The sequence below is a fragment of the Leptonychotes weddellii genome, chromosome 7 (genome assembly GCF_054177405.1).
Source record: "Leptonychotes weddellii isolate Sample4059 chromosome 7, ASM5417740v2, whole genome shotgun sequence".
Lineage (NCBI taxonomy): Eukaryota > Metazoa > Chordata > Mammalia > Carnivora > Phocidae > Leptonychotes > Leptonychotes weddellii.
In genome coordinates this window covers 92,250,987-92,270,875 of record NC_138375.1, presented here as the reverse complement: position 1 = coordinate 92,270,875, position 19,889 = coordinate 92,250,987, and positions in this window count along the sequence as shown.

The following is a 19,889-nucleotide window of genomic DNA, read 5'->3' as shown; positions in this document are numbered from 1 at the left end:
ACTCACAGGCAGAAGTGAAACCACCCAACTCAGTTGGTCGGCAGTCTTTTCTAGAATTTAAGGGCATATCCATATTTTTAGAAGGGAATAATTTTTTTTTTAAGGATTTTTATTCATTTATTTGACGGAGAGAGAGAGAGAACAAGTAGGCAGAGAGGCAGGCAGAGGGAGAGGGAGAAGCAGGCTCCCCGCTGAGCAGGGAGCCCGATGCGGGGCTCGATCCCAGGACCCCGGGATCATGACCTGAGCCGAAGGCAGAGGCTTAACCGACTGAGCCACCCAGGCGCTCCTGGAATAATTATTTTATATGCATACATGACAGTAAGTTCATAAAAGTAGGATTTTCCTAAATGCATCATCAAATATTTACTTTGGTCCTGTCTGCTCTTTCTTAATGAGGGAACACTTTCAATACAAATTATTAATTAATATCCAGTTAAAATCCCAAAGCATCTTGTTAACTGGAACTCGGGGGCACTGGGCATGTCCTAGTGGTCAGACGTCATCACGAGACGCTGATGGAGCACAGAATTCTGACCAGGATTGACTGTATGTTATGTCAACTCAAAAATGTTTGTGTCATTTCTTGAGTCTCCATTTTTTTCATCTAGAAAATACGAGAAAAAATTCTTCCTAACGGAATGAAATGAGAAAACAGGGGTGAGAACCTTGTCATCATTACAGAAATGTTAGTGATTGTTGTTACTATTATTGGCAAGCTCTGCGGACAAGAACTGTTGGCCCAATTTTTCTTGGTGGCCCAAATGCAGTGATGGATACTGACACCATGAACAACCTTAGGAAAAAGATGGGTGTATTCTGAAATATTTACAGATGAAATTATATGATGCCTCGGGTTTGCTTTGCAAACGGAAAAGCAAGTTGTAAAACAATATAAACTATATGCTTCCTTGGAGATAGACATAAATATAAAAACAGATATGAATATAGACACACAGACCACAGAGACAGAGATGCAGAGATGAATGTATGTATAATCTCTAATAATACACAGTGATTATATCTGGCTGTAGTAAGAGGAGGGGTTTTCTTCCCTTCTTTGTGACATATCTATATTTTCCAACTCCTTTATAATGAACACTTTTATTTCTATAATTTTTAAATGTGTATTTTTTTTATTTTCTATTTTGTTTTTCAAAAAGATATTAGAAAAAAAAAGTCTAAGTCACAATACTCATGATAAGATCTTGAAGCACTAACTCTGTACTCCGTCATAAAACTAACAAGACCTCCTGGTAATTTTAGCTTCACACAGGCTGGTCCCTCCACTTGGACTGTTCTCCCAGCTCCATAATCCATTCTGTCTCACCTTCACATAAGTGTCTAAATGCATCTCCTCAGAAATCTCCTAGCTGGTCTCTCAGGGGAAGCTCGTTGACTTTGTGCATAGTGCCTGACGTAATTTTCTCATTAGATATTCTTTTGTTTGTTTCCTTGTTTAGTGTCGGTCTCACTTGCTTGTAAGACTCAAAGTGCCAGGAGACAGAAACTACAGCTATTTTCTTTATCACTGTATACCCAGTGCCTAGCATAGAGCTTGGTACATAAATATGTACTGAATGAATGAATGAATGAATGAACAAGGACCCATGCAGGAAGGCAGGTGTCTTCACCCAGATAGATCCAGGTACATCAGACTCTGAAGGTGAGGGTGGGGATTAAGTCAACAGGCATCAGAGTGCTGGCATATCAATAAATATTTGCCTGCTGGACTAGAAATGAAACCCGAAGTGGTCATGAGTGACTTCTCTTTAAACTCAAAGGACTCCTCAGGGCAACGCTTACTGGAAAATTCTAGAGCTAAAACAGAACTTTAAAATCAAACTCTCTTCTGCAGATGGGGAAACTGAAACCAGAGAAATCTCACTAGGCCAGGAGCCCTAGTCCCTGGTTGCACCTACCAGGCCAGCAACCTCTCATCTGCCCCTCGCTGACCCCAGTGTGAGAGCAATATCACCTAGGCATTCACAGCCTGAGAGCCCCAGAGCTGCTTCTTGCTGTCTGCTAGCCTAAGGATTCTGAGAGTAAATGAATAGACTTCCTTTCCCAATGTCCTTTTTAATAAGTTGTTTATTACATAAAATACAGATTCCTATCTAGTTTGACATCAACATTCCTTTTATTATAGAGCTACCGCAAATCCCAAACCAATATGAAACTCACTTTCTCTCTATCACACAAACTCGCCTAGTGTCCCTCAGAGCCAGGTCTGGGTTTAATCATCACTCTCCTTCTTTTGACATTTAATAAATATATTTAAATACATGTAGTGATGATTACATTTATTGAGTGCTTGCTCTCTGCCAGGCCCTACTTGAGGCACTTCACATGTTGTGATCACAACAACCCTATAAGAAAGGTGATACGACGTCCATTTTAAAAGTGTTAACTGAGACAGACAGAGCTTTAAATAACTTGCCTAATTAGCACACAGTGGAGCTGGAGCTGGACTCAGGCAATCTGGCTCCAGAAAGCACGTTTATAACTACACATGGTTTGGGGGAGCTTTCGTTTTGTTTACTCTTTGTTTAAATCAAATACTTGCTTTTTTCTGTGTTGTGCATTATAGCACAGAGGTACCTCATCCAGGACTATAGGGAAGAATGTTCTTTCCTCAACATGTGGCTTTTATCTCTATATGCAAGGCTGTCGCTCAACTCATTGCCCCTTCCAAAGCAGGGAAGGTGGGAAAAGGAAGACGAAGGCAAATAGCTTCCCTTTCTCCTAGCAACTTTTCATTTTGAAAAATGTCAAACCTACAGAACAAAATAGGTATTTTTTTTAAAATGGAACCAAGAATCTTTTCACTAGATTTATCAATTGTGGACATTCTGCCATTGGTTTTCTCTCTCTTTATATAACTAGGATAATGCTGAAAGTTACACAAAGGAATATTTCTTACAATATAAAGGGAAGATCAACCAGCCAGTTAGAAACTTTACAAATGGAAACTGCTGATTTGATGAAATGAAATATTGTGGATGATTTTCCTTTTTATTCCCTTTATTATCAGAATGCTTGCCTCACACACACAGAAACACAAACTAGAGAGAAGATTTTTTTAAAGGATAAAAGCATCAATGCCACAACAACGCAAACCTTGCTAGCCTAGCCTCTGCATACAATCGAGAGACTAAGAAGATGATCGCCTGGTGGGGTGGAAACAGAATGGGCTTCAGAACTGCGTACAAACCCCAGCTCCATCCCCTGCTGAGCTGTGTGATAATCAGGGCAAGATTTATAGCCTCTCCGAGCCTGTTTCCTCATAGGTAAAATGGGTGAGGACTTACTACAAATCTATATTACCAATGATTCTAGGATAGAACCTAGGAGTCGAACTTTTTAACGAGTTCAGTGTAAGTGGTCCACAGAGCATATTCTGAGAGACAGTAGGAAGGGTGCTAACTAAGGAATCTGGAATGGGGGGAAAGGCCCCAAACCCTTGACACTGTCTCCTTGGCTGTCTCTTCCCCATTCCCCCTTCCCCATAAGGCTGCCTGTAGCCTTACCCTCTCCCACATGGGAGGCTGTACAAAATTTTGCCTCTCTGATTCTAGTTTGGTCTTCTCCAGTTGAAGTCCTCCTATACCCTCTTCTTCACCTGTGCCCCACCCCAGCTCATCCAAGTTTTCCCACCAGTGTCCCCCAGAAAGCTTCTGCTACAGACAGCCCAGTCTTCCTGGACACCATTAGGACCTACAACACCTCCCACTTGGCCTCACCCTTGGCCTTCTGTTCAGAGCCCAACTCAGGTTTTCTTCTTCCAAGAGACTCCCTACTCCAGCCACACAGAGTTCTCCCCTCTACCTTGCATTTCTCCCGACCTAGTCCCTTGTTTTATTCTGGGCATAGTTAAATGTGCTCTGAGCTCCATCAGAACAGAAGCAGTGATTCTCCTTCCTCTTATTCTTTGTGCCACTTAGCATAGTACCAGACACATAGTAGGTGCTCAACTCAGCCTGTCCTGGCAGCCTGATTATTTGGATGACTTATTGAGGAAGATGAGAGGAGATAAATGGTGAGCGCCTGTAACGTAGGGCCTATTGTACCCCGATAAGCCCACGCAGGGGCCCTTGAGTATGGCTGAACCAGTCTTCAGGAGTGTTTTAAATAATGAGCTATATGTGACTGAAAAAAATAGAGTTCAAAATAAAATCTGAAATAAATGAAAAGCAATTGGTAAACAGCTGCTGTCACATGCTCTGTTGTGTGTTTGATGAGTTTCAATTAAAAATAGCCCTAATACATCAAAAAAAAAAAAAAACACAACAAACAAACCATGGTGAATTCCCTTTATTGTCCCTTTAATGTGTTACTAAGGAGTTATTGGTATCATTTCATGGCTCCAGCACAAATGCCTCTAGGATTTATTGCTGGGTTCACATCTCTGCTCTTTTATGGATTTCTTCCAAAAGGGGCTTGAATACGGGGCTCCCATTATATGTCCCTTGTGGTTGGTTGGCTAGAGCTAGCTGCATCAGCAAATGGCAGTAAAGCTCACCAAGGCAACAACTGTTCCTCACCAGTGTAGTTTGATTTAGAGCAGAATGTTTCCAGATGGGTTCTGATGTAACCCTTTTACTCCCATCTCCCGACAATACTGAAACTGAAAAATCAATCACAGCACCCAGGTTTTATATGTTGCTGACTTTTGCTGGGGGTGGGAGAGGGTGGTAAAAAAAGAAAAAAAAAAAAATATATATATGCAAACACATATATACCCGTAGAAATATACATATACATTTCTCTGTAGACAAAAGCACATTTTGCAAATAACTAAATAACAATGGGAGAAGGTCCCAGAAGGTGATAGGTGTATTTAATAGAGACCAATTACAAATAAGTACTATCAGAAAAGACCTTATTTATTTAAGGGTTTAGAGACAGCTTAAGTCACAAACTCTTAGTTTGTTATATCGATAGGCTGCCAATAAAAACTGGGTTCCCGGGTCCGTAGAGGCACTAGTGCATTCATCAGTCCTGCTTCTTTAACCAGAGGCAGTCGCCAAATCTCATTAGCTCGCTCTGTCTCCGGGAAGAGGGAGATCATCTATCAGTTACGTTCCTGCGTGACAAACCATATGAAAGAGAGCTTTAAATCTGCGGGTGCTCTAAACCCAGGAAGGAGAGGATAAATGTCCTTGGACATCAGCTCTAACAGCAAGAGAGTTTGCAGAAGGCAATCGGATGATTGCATGTGGGTTGGGCTATATGGCTGTTTTGTTTTAAATTAGCCCATGATTGCAAACTTCATATAGCGGACCTGACTTGACCTTTCTGAATGTTTTCTAATCTCAACCTCCATAGAAGACCGCAAAATGAATGTTGTGAAATTAGCATGATTTGGGTGACACTGTAATTAGATAACTTTCTCCCATGGAAATCCAACTCCTGAAGCACTAAACAGATGTGATGGGCTGTTCAGTGTGCATCCGGCTATAAAAGCAGGCAACAGATACAATACGTTTCTAATTATGTGAGTAATGGGGCAAGGAAGAACCATGATCAGACTTCCTTTCTTCACTTTAATACCCTCAGGTGACTTTCTTTTAATAAAACCAACATGGCATTTGAGCAACATTTTATGCCCCTGTATCCAGCTTGTATTTATCTAAACGACTACCAGTCGAAATTGTGTCATGGACTACCCCACCTACCAGATGCTTGGCAGAAGTCTCGGTTCATTTGATTGTCCATTTCATAGAACGGCACTTCTCAAACTTAAATGCATTTACAAATCGCCTGGGTGTCTGGGTAAAACACAGATTCTGACCCCTGAGGTCTGGGGTGGGACGTTGAGAGTTTGCATTTCTAACCCGCTCTCAGGTGATACTGATGCTGCGGGTTTGAGATTCACATGTTGGGCATAGATCACCTTAATAATGTTCTCTAAAACTTCCAACAGGAAATATAAACACAGTTACATAATTTCATGTAATTTGTTTCCTGAAAGATAAGAATGATTATGTTTAAAGAGAAGTCAATATTGGACATGAATTTTAAAACACAGTTGTCGTCTCCCTAAATGTTATCTCCATGGATAAACATCTTTTGAGAGCTCAAAGAGGTCCTTTAAGGTCGATGAATATTGACTTCAGGAAGTGATCCAAAACAGAACACAAACTGATTCATTTAAAGCAAAGTTTGAATCCAATACTTTTCCCCAGCTGCTCTATTGATGACTGCTTGACTTTTTCTTTGCAGTAAATGTACATAAACAAGTCGAAATATGCTCTCCTTATTTTTTAAAAACCTCTTCCCAAGAATAGGATTCAAGTTCATTTGCTCACCTACAACATCCGCTGTGCAACATTTATTTAAATAAGACATACTTAAATTAGATTTCTATTATATAAACTAATTCCCTTTGAAATTGAATAGCCTAATACAGATTCAGCTGTGGAGATAAATGTCAAAGATCAGAATATTCTAGTTCACCTTTAATAATATTGCGACCCTGTACTTAATAACTACTTTCTTCTGAGGAGCTCATAATACCTCATACTCATCCTCCCACCAACCTTTTCTGAGCTTGGTAAAGAAGTGTGTTCTTTTTATAGATCTGGATTTGCAAGGCTAATTCCTAGAGACTTTAATTTTTGTATAATTTGAGTAAGTAGATACCAAGTAGAACACAGTAATACCTTAGAGGTGATTCTCTTATTGAGCATAATTCAGTTTTCCAAAAGCATGGTTAATAGATTCATGGACACTAGCATAGTTTCCTATGCACAAAAAGAACATTGTAATAAACAGCTAAATATACTCACTCCACAGATATTTATTTAGCATCTACGATACTAATACTAATGATAATAATAATAATAAATGCTTATAATAAACTAGGGACTATTCTAAGCACTTTACACATAAATCTGTATTCTTTACAATGACTTACGTGGTAGATACTAATATTATCCCCATTTCACAGATGAAGAAAGTGAAACACTAAAAGACTAAAACTTCACCCAAGGTTATAAAGCTACTAAGTGCCTGCTATGGTCTGAATGTTTGTGCCCTCCCAAAGTTCATGTGTTGAAATCCTAACCCCCAAAGATGATGGTAGTAGGAGGTGGGGCCCTTGGAAGGTGCTTAGGTCATGAGGATAGACCTCGTGAATGGGAGTAGTGTTTTATAAAGGAGACCCCATATTTCTAAGACACCCGTAAGAGGGCTCTCTCTAGAACTTGACCATGCTGGCTCCTTGATCTTGGACTTCCCAGTCTCCAGAACTGTAAGAAATAAACTTCTGTTGCTTAAAACCCACCAATTCCATGATATTTTGTTACAGCGGCCCACAGAGATTAATCTGACTAGTCATGGTCAAGCAAGAATTAAAACTCAGACAGCCTACCTTCTGGGTCCAAGCTCTGTCATGTGCCAGACACCCATGATAGATGATGATGATCACAAAAGTGCTTATGGGGCTAACAAACGTGTGCTGTGTTCACAAGGCCTCCACCCCACGTCTAACCACCAGTCATCATTATATTCTATAAAGTTAGATTATTATCTTACACTATATAAATACGTCCAGGTTTTTAAATTTTTTATTATTTCAAAAAATCATACTGAGGAAAATAGGAGATTTTAGTTTTATAACCATGGAGAGAGGAAACCTTTCTCAAGCATACCAAAATCTGTAAAATATAAAAACAGATTTCATTGTATAAAATTGCAAAAATTCTGTACTGCAAGGATACTATAAGCAAAATTAAAAGATAAATGACATTTCCAAATAGCAGAGATAATGGTGGCCACCTAAATCTGAATCTCCCTACACATCCTCCAAAAAACTGTACAGGTCAACAAAAGGAAAAAAAAAAACAACAACCCCAAATCCCGTCCTTTCATCTTAACTAGAAAGCCAAATAACACTACAAACTTCATATTATCTTTATTTTTATTATTATTTAAATTCAATTATCCAACATATAGTACATTATTAGTTTCAGATGTAGTGTTCAATAATTTATTAGTTGCATCTAACACCCAGTCCTCATCACGTCACATGTCCTCCTTAATGCCCATCACCACCCACCTCCCTTCCAGCAACTGTCAGTTTGTTTCCTATATTAATCATAGTATCTTTAATTAAGAAAAAACACATCAAGTTACAGCAGCTCTATATCAAGCCTTTGCAGAGACGTAGGAGTGCATCTCCAAAAAATTTGCATGGAAGAGAGGAGAGGGAAGGAAGTTAAGACAGCTCTCAGAAAGAGAAAGGCCATCCTAAGTGTGAAAATACTGAAAGAGTTCTGGTAGCTAAGAGCACTGACTACAGGAAAGAAACTGCAGAGTGACATGAGATTCAAAAAAGCAGTCTGGAAAGGCTGGGGAAGAAAAGGACGGAAAAGTAGAGGCAATCTTTGGATACTTCATAGAGAAGGCAAAAAGAAACATAAGAGAAAGATTCGAAGATTCAGGATCCATCAAGACAAAAGAAAACTAAAAAAAAAAAAAATCAAAGGACACACAAACGCTCTTTAGGCCAAATACTTTTTTTCTTACTGAAGTACAGTGGTATCTATCCTGTACATTGCAGAATATTTGGCAGTACCCTCTACCATCTAGATGTGATTAACATACCAACTCCCCCACCACCAGTTATGACAACCAAAAATGTCTCTAGACATTGCCAATGTCCACAGACCTAAAACAATGATTTGTTGCCTTGCATATTGGTTTGTTTGCTGTTTGAAGACTCATCCTTAAATGTATGCCTTTTTGTAGTAAACCATTGAGAGAAAAAACAGAAAATGAAAGGAAGGAAAAGAAGCTCTACTTCCTCATTCATTCATTCAGCAGATACCTACTGAATGCCCATTAAGTAATCTGCTTTGTGTAAAAGATGAGTAAGTAAGACATAGTCACAATCCAAATTTTATGCTTTCCATATTATTTCTTCTAGTATTATCACGCTTGATTAACTTTGTTATGGCTCTGTTCTTTCTGTCTCTCACCTTCTTCCTTCCGTAAGCAGACAAGGCTACGTGCGTTCTTCTCGTGGCAATGGCAGGGGCTCAAGAAAGTGCAATCACATAAGCCCTAGGCTCAGAACTGACATACTGTCACTTCTGCTCTGTTCTCTTCAGTCAAACACAATATCACAGGACAGAGAAAATATACTTCACCCAGGGAGGTGAGGAGAACTACAAATTCACACAGCAAAGGACAGGGACACAGGGACAGTTGATGTAGGGCCTAAGATGCAATTTACCACAGTGGAGGAAAAAAAAATCTCGTTTTATTATCTCCAAGTTAAGATTTCTTTGCTTTTAAGTTTTTATTTTAATTCCAGTTAGTTAGCATACAGTGTTATATTAGTTTCAGGTGTACAATATAGTGATTCAGCACTTCCATACAACACTGGTGCTCATCACAAGTGCCCTCCTCAGTCCCCATCACCTATTTCACCCATCACCCCCTCCCCCCCCACCTACCTCCCTTCTGGCAACCATCAGTTCTCTATTATTAAGAGTCTGTTTCTTGTTTTGTCTCTCTCTTTTTTCCTTTTGCTTGTTTTGTTTCTTAAATTCCACATATGAGTGAAATCATATGGTATTTGTCTTTCTCTGACTGACTTATTTTACTTAGCATAATACGTCCCAGCTCCATCCACATCATTGCAAATGGCAAGATTTCATTCTTTTTTATGGCTGAATAGTTATTCTTTTTTATGTCTGAGTAATTATTTGGCCATATATATGTATATGTACCACATCTTGTTAATCCATTCTCATCTATTGATGGACACTTGAGCTGCTTCCATAAGTTGGCTATTGTAAATAATGCTGCTATAAACATAGGGGTGCATGTATCCCTTTGAATTAGTGTTCTTGGGCGCCTGGGTGGCTCAGTCGTTAAGCGTCTGCCTTCGGCTCAGGTCATGATCCCAAGGTCCTGGGATTGAGTCCCACATCAGGCTCCCTGCTCGGCGGGAAGACTGCTTCTCCCTCTCCCACTCTCCCTGCTTGTGTTCCTGCTCTCGCTGTCTCTCTCTCTGTCAGATAAATAAATAAAATCTTTAAAAAAAATAAAATAAAATAAAATAATTAGTGTTCTTGTATTTTTGGAGTAAATACCCAGTAGTGCAATTGCTGGATCATAGGGTAGTTCTGTTTTTTACTTTTGGGGGAACTCATGTCTTCTACCCATTTTTAATTGGATTATTTGATTTTAGGGTGTTGAGTTTTATAAGTTCTTTATATATTTTGGATACTAACCCTTTATCAGATATGTCATTTGCAAATATCTTCTCCCATTCAGTAGGTTGCCTTTTAGTTTTATTGACTGTTTCCTTCGATGTGCAGAAGCTTTCTATTTTGATGTAGTCCCAATTGTTTATTTTTGCTTTGGTTTCCCTTGCCTCAGGAGACATATCTAGAAAAAAGTTGCTATGGCCAATGTCAAAGAGGCTACTGCCTGTGTTCTCTCCTGGGATTTGTATGGTTTCAGGTCTCACATTTAGGTTTCAACCATTTTTAATTTATTTTTGTTTATGGTTTAATAAAATGGTCCAGTTTCTTTCTTTTGCATGTTGCTGTCCGGTTTTTCCAATACCATTTGTTGAAAAGACTGTCCTTTCCCCATTAGATATTTTTTCCTGTTTTGTTGAAGATTAATTGACCATATAGTTGTGGGTTTATTTCTGGATTTTCTATTCTGTTCTATTGATCTATGTGTCTATTTTTGTACCAGTACCACACTGTTTTGATTACTACAGCTTTGTAATATAACTTGAAGATTGGAACTGTGATGCCTCCAGCTTTGCTTTTCTTTTTCAAGATTGCTTTGGCTATCCAGGGTCTTTTGTAGTTCCATATAAATTTTAAGATGGTTTGTTCTAGCTCTGTGAAAAATGCTGGTGGTATTTTGATAGGGATTGCATAAAATGTGTAGATTGCTTTGGATAGTATAAACATTTAACAATATTTGTTCTTACAATCCATGAGCATGGAATGTCTTTCCATTTCTTTGTGTCCTCTTCAATTTCTTTCATCAATGTTTTATAGTTTTCAGAGTACAGGTCTTTCACCGCTTTGGTTAAGTTTATTCCTAGGTATTTTATTATTTTTGTTTCATTTGTTAATGGGATTGTTTTCTTAATTTCTCTTTCTGATGCTTCATTATTAGTGTCTACCAATGCAACAGATTTCTATAGATTGATTTTGTGTCCTGCAACTTTAGTGGGTTCATTTATCAGTTCTAGCAGTTTTTTGGTGGAGTATTCCAGATTTTCTATATATAGTATCATGTCATCTGCAAATAGTCAAAGTTTTACTTCTTTCTTGCCAATTTGGATGCCTTTCATTTCTTTTTGTTGTCTGATTGCTGAGGCTAGGACTTCCTAAAAAGTGGTGAGGGTGGACATCCTTGTCTTGTTCCTGACCTTAGGAGAAAAGCTATTTTTCCTTGTTAAGGATGATACTAGCTGTGGGTTTTTCATATAAGGCCTTTATGATGTTGAGGTATGTTCCCTCTAAACCTACTTTGTTGAGGGCTTTTTATCATGAATGGATGTTGTACTTTGTCAAATGCTTTTTCTGCATCTATTGAAATGATCAGATGGTTCTTATCCTTGCTCTTATTGATGTGATGTATCACAGATTGATTTGCGAATATTGAACCCACCTTGCAACTCAGCAATAAGTCCCACTTGATCGTGGTGAATGTTTTTTTTTAATGTATTGTTGAATTCGGTTTGCTAGTATTTTAGTGAGGATTTTTGCATCTCTGTTCATCAGGGATATTGGCCTGTAGTTATCTTTTTTAGTGGTTTCTTTATCTGGTTTTCGTATCAGGATAATGCTGGTCTCTTAGAATGAATTTAGACGTTTTTCTTCCTTTTCTATTTTTTGGAATAGTTTGAGAAGAATAGGTATTAACTCTCCTTTAAATGTTTGGTAGAATTCACCTGCGAAGCCATCTGGTCCTGGACTTTTGTTTGTTGGGAATTTTTTTATTTCTAATTCAATTTCTTTGCTGGTTATTGTCTGTTCAAATTTTCTATTTCTTCCTGTTTCAGTTTTGATAGTTTATATGTTTCTAGGAATTTATCCATTTCTTCTAGGCTGTCCAATTTTTGGCATATGGTTTTCATAATATTCTCTTATAATTGATTGTATTTCTGTGGTGTTGGTTGTTATTTCTCTTCTCTCATTTGTGATTTTATTTATTTGAGTCCTTTCTCTTTTTTTCTTGGTAAGTCTGGCTAGAGGTTTATCGATTTTATTGATTTTTTCAATGAACCAGCTCCTGGTTTTATTGATCTGTTCTATTGTTTGTTTGAGGTTTTTTGTTGTTTTTTTTTTTTTTCATTTCTACATCATTTATTTCTGCTCTAATATTTATGATTCCCTTCTTTTGCTGGTTTTGGATTTTGTTTATTGTTCTTTTTCTAGCTCCTTTAGGTGTCAGGATAGGTAGTTTATTTGAGATTTTACATGCTTCTTGAGGTAGGCCTGTATTGCTATAAACTTTCCTCTTAGAATCACTTTTGCTGTATCCCACAGGTTTGGGACCATTGTGTTTTCATGTTCAATTGTTTCTATGTTTCTTCTTTTATTTCCTGGTTGATCCACTCATTGTTTAGTAGCATGTTATTTAACCTTCATGTATTTGTGGTTTTTCCAAATTTTTTCTTGTGGTTGACCTCAAGTTTCATAGTTCTATGGTCAGAAAAGATGCATGGCATGAAATTCTCTATCAGACATGTTACTTACATCTGTTCTGCCATGGCCTTGTCCTGTTTTTTTCATTTGGGATAAATTTCTCTGTCTCCTCATTTTGTCTACCTCTCTGTGTCTGTTTCTATGTGTTAAGAAAGTCAGCTATGGGGACACCTGGGTGTCTCGGTCTGCCTTCAGCTCAGGTCATGATCCCAGGGTCCTGGGATGGAGCCCTGCATTGGGCTCCCTGCTCTGTGGGAAGCCTGCTTCTCCCTCTGCCTGCCGCTCCCCCTGCTTGTGCTCTCTCTCTCTCTGACAAATAAATAAATAAAATCTTTAAAAAAATAAAATAAAATAAAGTCAGCTATGTCTTCAGTTCTTGAAAGTAGTGACTGTGAAGAAGAGGTCCTAGAGTGCCCTGCAGTGCAGTGTCCCCTGTTCAACAGAACCTGGCGCTGAAGGAGAGTATCTTATGTGTGCTGCTTATGCCCTGCTGTTGTCACTGAGTCACTTTTCCTTTCGGTGCAATCGTCTGCACTGACTCACTACCTTTTGTGGACTGTGCTTGCTCTCTGTGGTGTTAGTGGGATCCAGGCAGGCCAGCTCTGAGGGTGCATGCCCACCAGGGAAGTTGGGAGCAGGATGGGGGTGTTAACAAAATTTGTGGTGGGCCACTAGTCCTCTGCCAGATTCCCTGAAGCTCTGCTGTGGCTGAGGCCTGTGGGCTGGGGTGACTAGAGGTGCAAGGCTGGGCACGGCACAAAAGGTAACAAAATTTGCCCTGAGCCCAGGACCAAGGCTAGCGACTTGGAGTGGGCGAGTCCACAGGAGAACTCATGGGCCTGGCGCACTGCTAGCTGGTTAGGTAGCAAGTGTCTGTGCAGTGCCACCTCCCACAGGTGGCTCTGTGTTTATGCTGGTGGGCAGGGGAGGAAAATGACAACTGCCTGCTCCCTCGTGAAGAAGCCCCCCAACATGCTCCAAAATCAGTGTGAACGGATCTGTCTCCCGCTTCCCCCAGCATTGTCATTTTCATGTCACCTTTCTGTGTAGGCTCTTGTCTCTTTGAGGGCGGTGACCCAGCTATCACTTGCCCTCCTGGCTCACCCAGCACTGAGGCAGCTGAATTTTAAAGCTCTAAACTCCAAGTCCCACTAGTTATACTAACTTACAGAATTCAGGGGCGCCTGGGTGGCTCAGTTGGTTAAGCATCCAACTCTTGATCTCAGCTCAGATCTTGATCTCAGGGTCGTGAGCCCTGCATTGGGCTCAGCCCCTCTGGTTCTTAAAGCCAAATGTTGGGGCGCCTGGGTGGCTCAGTTGGTTAAGCATCTGCCTTTGGCTCAGGTCGTGATCTCAGGGTCCTGGGATCAAGCCCCACATGAGGCTCCCTGCTCATCAGAGAGCCTTCTTCTCCCTCTGCCCCTCACCCCTCTCATTGATCTTTCTCTCTCTCGCTCGCTCGCTCTCTTTCTCAAATAAACAAATAAAATCTTTATAAAAAATAATAAAATAAAGCCAAATGTTATGAGGATTAGTCTTCTCCATGTGAGCTCCCTGGTGCAAGGGCCTGTTTCTCTGCCCTCTCCATGTGTACAGCTCCCTCCCTCCTGCAGGCAGCCTCCCTCCACTTTTCTGACCTTCCCAATCTTTCAGAAGCAGCTTCTCCTCTGTATTTAGTTGTGTAGTTTGTTCTGCCAGTCTTTGGATTGCTCTTAGGTTTATTGACTTGGATGTGGGTGAGCTCTAGTTGTAAACATGAGATGGGGTCCTCCTATTCCACTATCTTCCCAAGCTCCCCAACAAATGAAGATTTCCGAACACAGATCTTCAAGTTAAATGAAAGACTACAATAGCAGAATCATAATTTTCAACGATGCAGATAAAGATTAAATAAGCCATCAGCCTCAGAGGATTTATTATTTCAGTGTATTTTTATTAGACAAGCAGCAATACCAAATTTACCTTAATATTAAAGCAATTCATTTCTAAATTCATTTCAGTGATAAATGCCAATAAATGACTTTTACTATCATATATGTTATACCTTTTATAGCTGTTTTAGCAAGGAACTTTTCAGATGTCTTCATTTATATTCTCTCTTTGTTCTTAAAAGGAATTTTCCTGAAACATAACACTTCTTAAAATCAAGTCCTGATCCAATAGATTTAAATTTCTACATTCTGTATATACTCCAGGGGAAAAAATAATTGGATTATGCTTTCTCATTCATGACTATTTAAATATTCCATTGCTGAGGTTACATTTTAGTGTGTTTTTATGTTTTATTCAGGACACAATGTTCCAGCAAATATCACAAACCCAAATCAATGGCTTATACTGACATTAAATATGCCATTAACATGCTTGCTCTCAGAAAAGTTCAATGAGAAGCTGTCAACAAACCTGCAGAGAAAGGCTTACTGCATTCAAAGTAAATGATAAAAGAGGACCCCGAAATAACTTAGAACTTTTAGGATAATGAACAGAAGAAAAAGTAATCTGAAAATATCTAGCTCTCTGCTTGGCAAACAAAAATTATTCCAATTTTAATATGCCTAGAGCTGACAACAAAGCCAAGTTCATGTCATTTTCCACAGCAATCATGAGGCTGTTCCTTTCATCTCTGTGACTTAGGTGCTTACAATGTAATGTGACTAACATCTTAGAGCCCTGGTCTTTAATGTCCCCATCACCATGAGCAATAGTGAGATCCCACACGGCAGCACTCTAAAAAATAGCATCAAAAGATCAGCAACTCAAATATAAGGACAAGAAAGAAGATAGTGTAGCTCAGGTTATAGAACTATTTAATCACTTTTTTCATTCATTCATTTACTAAACAGAGAATGCTTACTGGCCAAGCCTTTGAAAGCTAATAATACATAGCCCACCAGCTGGGATTCACTTCGAAAATGAAGGAGAGAAGACTGGGTGTAACCCAAGGAAGTTGAGTGAGTGAAAGCTTATTTGTACTGGGAAGTGAAGAATGAGAGCCTACCCTGAGATGGTCTGTGAGCTCTTTGCTGGTGAAGTTTGGCAACACACCTGAGGCCAATGGTGCATCAAATAAGGTTTCAGAGCAGAGGAGGATGTGCTGTTGACAGGAGGCCTTGGAAGCTGACAGCAGAAAGAGGGGCCAGAAAAACTTGAAGAACAGACCAAATCCCAGCTACAGGCCCAATCATTTATGTTTGTCTGAGTTCATTTTTGAGGCTGCCTAATAATAATTCACATTCATAATGATGACCTCAGAGTCACTCAGAAGGTATTAATCATATTCATTTAGCTCTTTAAAGAAATGCAAGATAAAGGAAATTCTTTTCTGAAAGATTTTCATGAAAAAACTCTTACATATTTTTAACAACTTTATCGAGGTATAATTTATATATAATAAAACACACATATTTAAAGTGTATACTTTGGGAGTTTTGATATAAGTATATATCTGTGAAACCATTACAATTAAAGTGATGAAAATACTCATTAACTCTGAAAGATTAAGCATGCCCCTTAGAATGCCACCCTCCTGTATCTCTGTCCCCACAACCAATCCCTAGGCAACTACAGATCTGCTTTCTATTACTGTAGATTAGTTTGCATTTTCTATAATTTTATATAAATGAAACCATACATCATATGCCCTTTTTTGTTTGGCTTCTTTCACTCAGCATAATTATTTTGAAATTCATATATATTGTGTGTATCAATAGTTCATTCTTTTAAAATTGCTGAATTAAATTTTAAAAAAATAATAATAAATAATAAATAAAATTGCTGAATAGAATTCCATTATAGAAATATACCACAATTTTTTTGTTTTTTCACTTGTCGATGAATATTTAAGTTGTTTCCAGTTGAGGCTATTAAAAATAAAAATATACATTTATGTATAAGTCTTTGTATGAACATATGATTTTACATCTCTTGTGTTAGTACCTAAGATTGGAATGACTGAATCATACAGTAGATATATGTTTAACATTTTAAGAAAGTACCAAATCGTTTGTTTGTTTTTTAATGGTTTTACCAGGGTGCCTGGGTGGCTCAGTTGGTTAAGCGACTGCCTTTGGCTCAGGCCATGATCCTGGAGTCCCAGAATTGAGTCCTGCATCGGGCTCCCTGCTGAGCGGGGAGTCTGCTTCTCCCTCTGACCCTCCCCCCTTTCATGTGCTCTCTCTCTCTCATTCTCTCTCTCAAATAAATAAATAAAATCTTTAAAAATAAATGGTTGTACCATTTTACATTTCTACCAGCAGTACATGAGAGTTACGGTTGTTCCACATTCATACCAACACATGGTAGAATCGGTCATTTTAAACTTAGGCACTCTAATAAAGTGTGTAATGAATGGTATCTCAATGTAATTTTAATTTTTATTTTCTTAATAACTAATGGTGTTGAGCATATTGTCAGGTGCTTATTTGTCATCCATAAATCTTTTTTGGTGAAACATCTGTCCAAATCTTTTACTCACTTTAATTGGGTTGTTTGTTTTCTTATTATTAAGTTTTTCTTATCATTAAGTTAGGAGACTTCTTTATACAGATCTTCCTCAACTTACAATGGGGTTATGTTCTGATAAACCCATCCTAAGTTGAAAATACTATTAAAGTGAAAATATGTTTAATACAGACCACAGTTTAGCCTAGCTACCCTAAACAGTCTCAGAATATTTATATTAGCCTTCAGTTGAGCAAAATCATCAAACACGAAGACTATTTTATAATAAAGTGTTCAATCACCTGCACTTTATTAAGTGCTGTATTGAAAGTGAAAAACAGAATGGTTGTGTGGGTACAGAATGGTTGTAAGCTTATCAATTGTTGACCCTCGTGATCCTATGACTGACAGAGCTGCAGCTCACTGCAGTGCCCAGCATCATGAGTGAGTATCATTGCTAGCCAGGAAAAGATCAAAACTCAAAATCTGAAGTGCAGTCTCTACTAAATGCATATCTCTTTCATAAGCATCTCATCATAAAGTCAAAAAACTGAAATTCAAACCATCCTAAGTCTGGGACCATCTGTACATTCTTGATACATACAAATCCTTCATCAGATAAATAAGTTGCAAATATTTTCCCCCAATCTGTGGTTTGTCTTTTCATTCTCTTTACATCATCTTTTGAAGAGCAGAAGTTCTTACTTGTGATGGAGTCCATTTTAATTTGCTCTTTTATGAATCATGTTTTTGATGTTATATCTAAGTCTTTGCCTACCTAATTTAAGGCCAGATTTTTCTCCAAAGTTTTCTTCTAGAAGTTTTTTAGTTTTAGGTTTTACATTAATGTCTGTTGTCCATTTCGATTCAAGTAATTGAATTAACTTTTGTATATGATGTGAGGGGCTTTTTTTTTAATATCCTATTGTAACAGCATCATTTGTTAAAAGGAGTTCCTTTCTCCATTGAATTGTCTTTGCTACCTTGTCAAAAATCAGTTGACTTTATATGTATAGGTCTCTATTCTGTTCCATGGATTTATTTGTCCATTTTTATGTCAATACCACATTGACTTGATTAGTGTAGTTGTACAGTAAGTCTTAAAATGAGGTAGCATTAGCTTCCAACTTTGTTCTTTTGGAGATTGTTTGCCTATTCTAGTCCCTTTGCATTTTCATATCAATTTCAGAACTTATCAATTTCTATTTATCAATTTCTATTTAAAACCCACAGAAATTTGGATTTGGATTGCATTGAATCTATGAGTCAATTTGGGGAGAATTGAAGTTTTTAAAATTTTCATTCTTCCAATCCATGAAGACATTATATCTCTCCATTGCTCAAGTCATCTTTAATCTTTCTCATCAGTATTTTGTAGTTTTTAATGTAGAGGCTTCACTCATCTTTTGTCAGATTTATCCCTAAATACTTAATATGCTATTGTAAATGGCATTTTTTTATTCAATTTCACATTGCTTGTTGCTGGTATATAGAAATATAGTTCTATTTGTATGTTGATGCTGTAACTCACTTACTAGTTTTAGCAGCTTTTTTGTATGGTCCATAGGATTTTCCATAAAACATAGATGATCTGTGAATAAAGACAGTTTCACTTCTTTTCTAATCTAGATGCTTTTTCTTTCTTTTTCTTGCCTTATTCACTGACTGAAACATCCAGTTGAATAGAAGTGTGATAAAACAAACAAACAAACAAACTTTGTTTTGTTCCTGATCTTAGAAATAAAGAATTTTGTCTTTAAGTATGATGTTAGTTCTATGTTGCTGATAAATACCCTTAATTAGGTTGAGGAAGTTCCCTTCTTTTCCTAGTTTGCTAACAGGTTTGTTGTTGTTGTTGTTGTTGTTGTTTAAATCAGGAATGGACACTGAACTTGTCAAAGATTTTTCTGCATCTTTGGAAATGATCGTAGGGTTATTTTTAAGTTTGTTAATATAGTGAGATATATTGATTATATTAATGTTCAGATGTTAAGCTTGCTTTGCCTTCCTGGGGAAAAACCTCACTTGATATAACATATACTCTTTTTTTATATTGTAGGGTTTGATTTGCTAAAATTCTGTGAAGAATTTGCATCTATGTTCAAGAAGGATATTAGTTTAATAGCTGAGCTGAACTGGAAGGAGCTTAGCTGCCAGGTGTCAACTAAGAAAAGCCAGAATGAAAGTAATAGTCAAGCCTGTAATCAATTACTGTGACAGTATAAGCAAAAGGCTAAACAGGAGAAAACGCCACCTCCTTCTCTGTTCCACCTTTTTTTCCAGGAACAAAGCCAGTGAGGGTCAGATATACAGCACAGTTTGGGGGAACGGTCTCACTGCTGAGGGAGCCCCATTCAAAAGACTCCTGCCATTTTGTGGACCCAGAGAGTGGGGCTGAGGGCGGAGGAAAGGGCCAGGAATGGAAAAGTACTGAACATTAAGTCAGAGTGGAGAAAAATGTCTTTAAGCCCTCCCCCTTCCTCTTTCCATTCCAGTAAAAAGAGAGATGTTGGCAGAGATGCCTGAAGAAGGCCTTGGCCAAAGGCTTCCAGTAACGAGGTCCTAAGTGGAGGCACCTGGGCTAGGAATGTATCTATGCATAAGAGCGTGGCCAGCCAGGGGAGACTGAGGCCTTGACTGCAACTTCCTTCAGGGACTACCATGTGAGTCTGCGGTGGAGGTGGCAGTTTGTTCCCGTGACACCTACTAGGTTAAGCCTTTGTAATTACCTATGGTCAGACCTGGAAGATCACA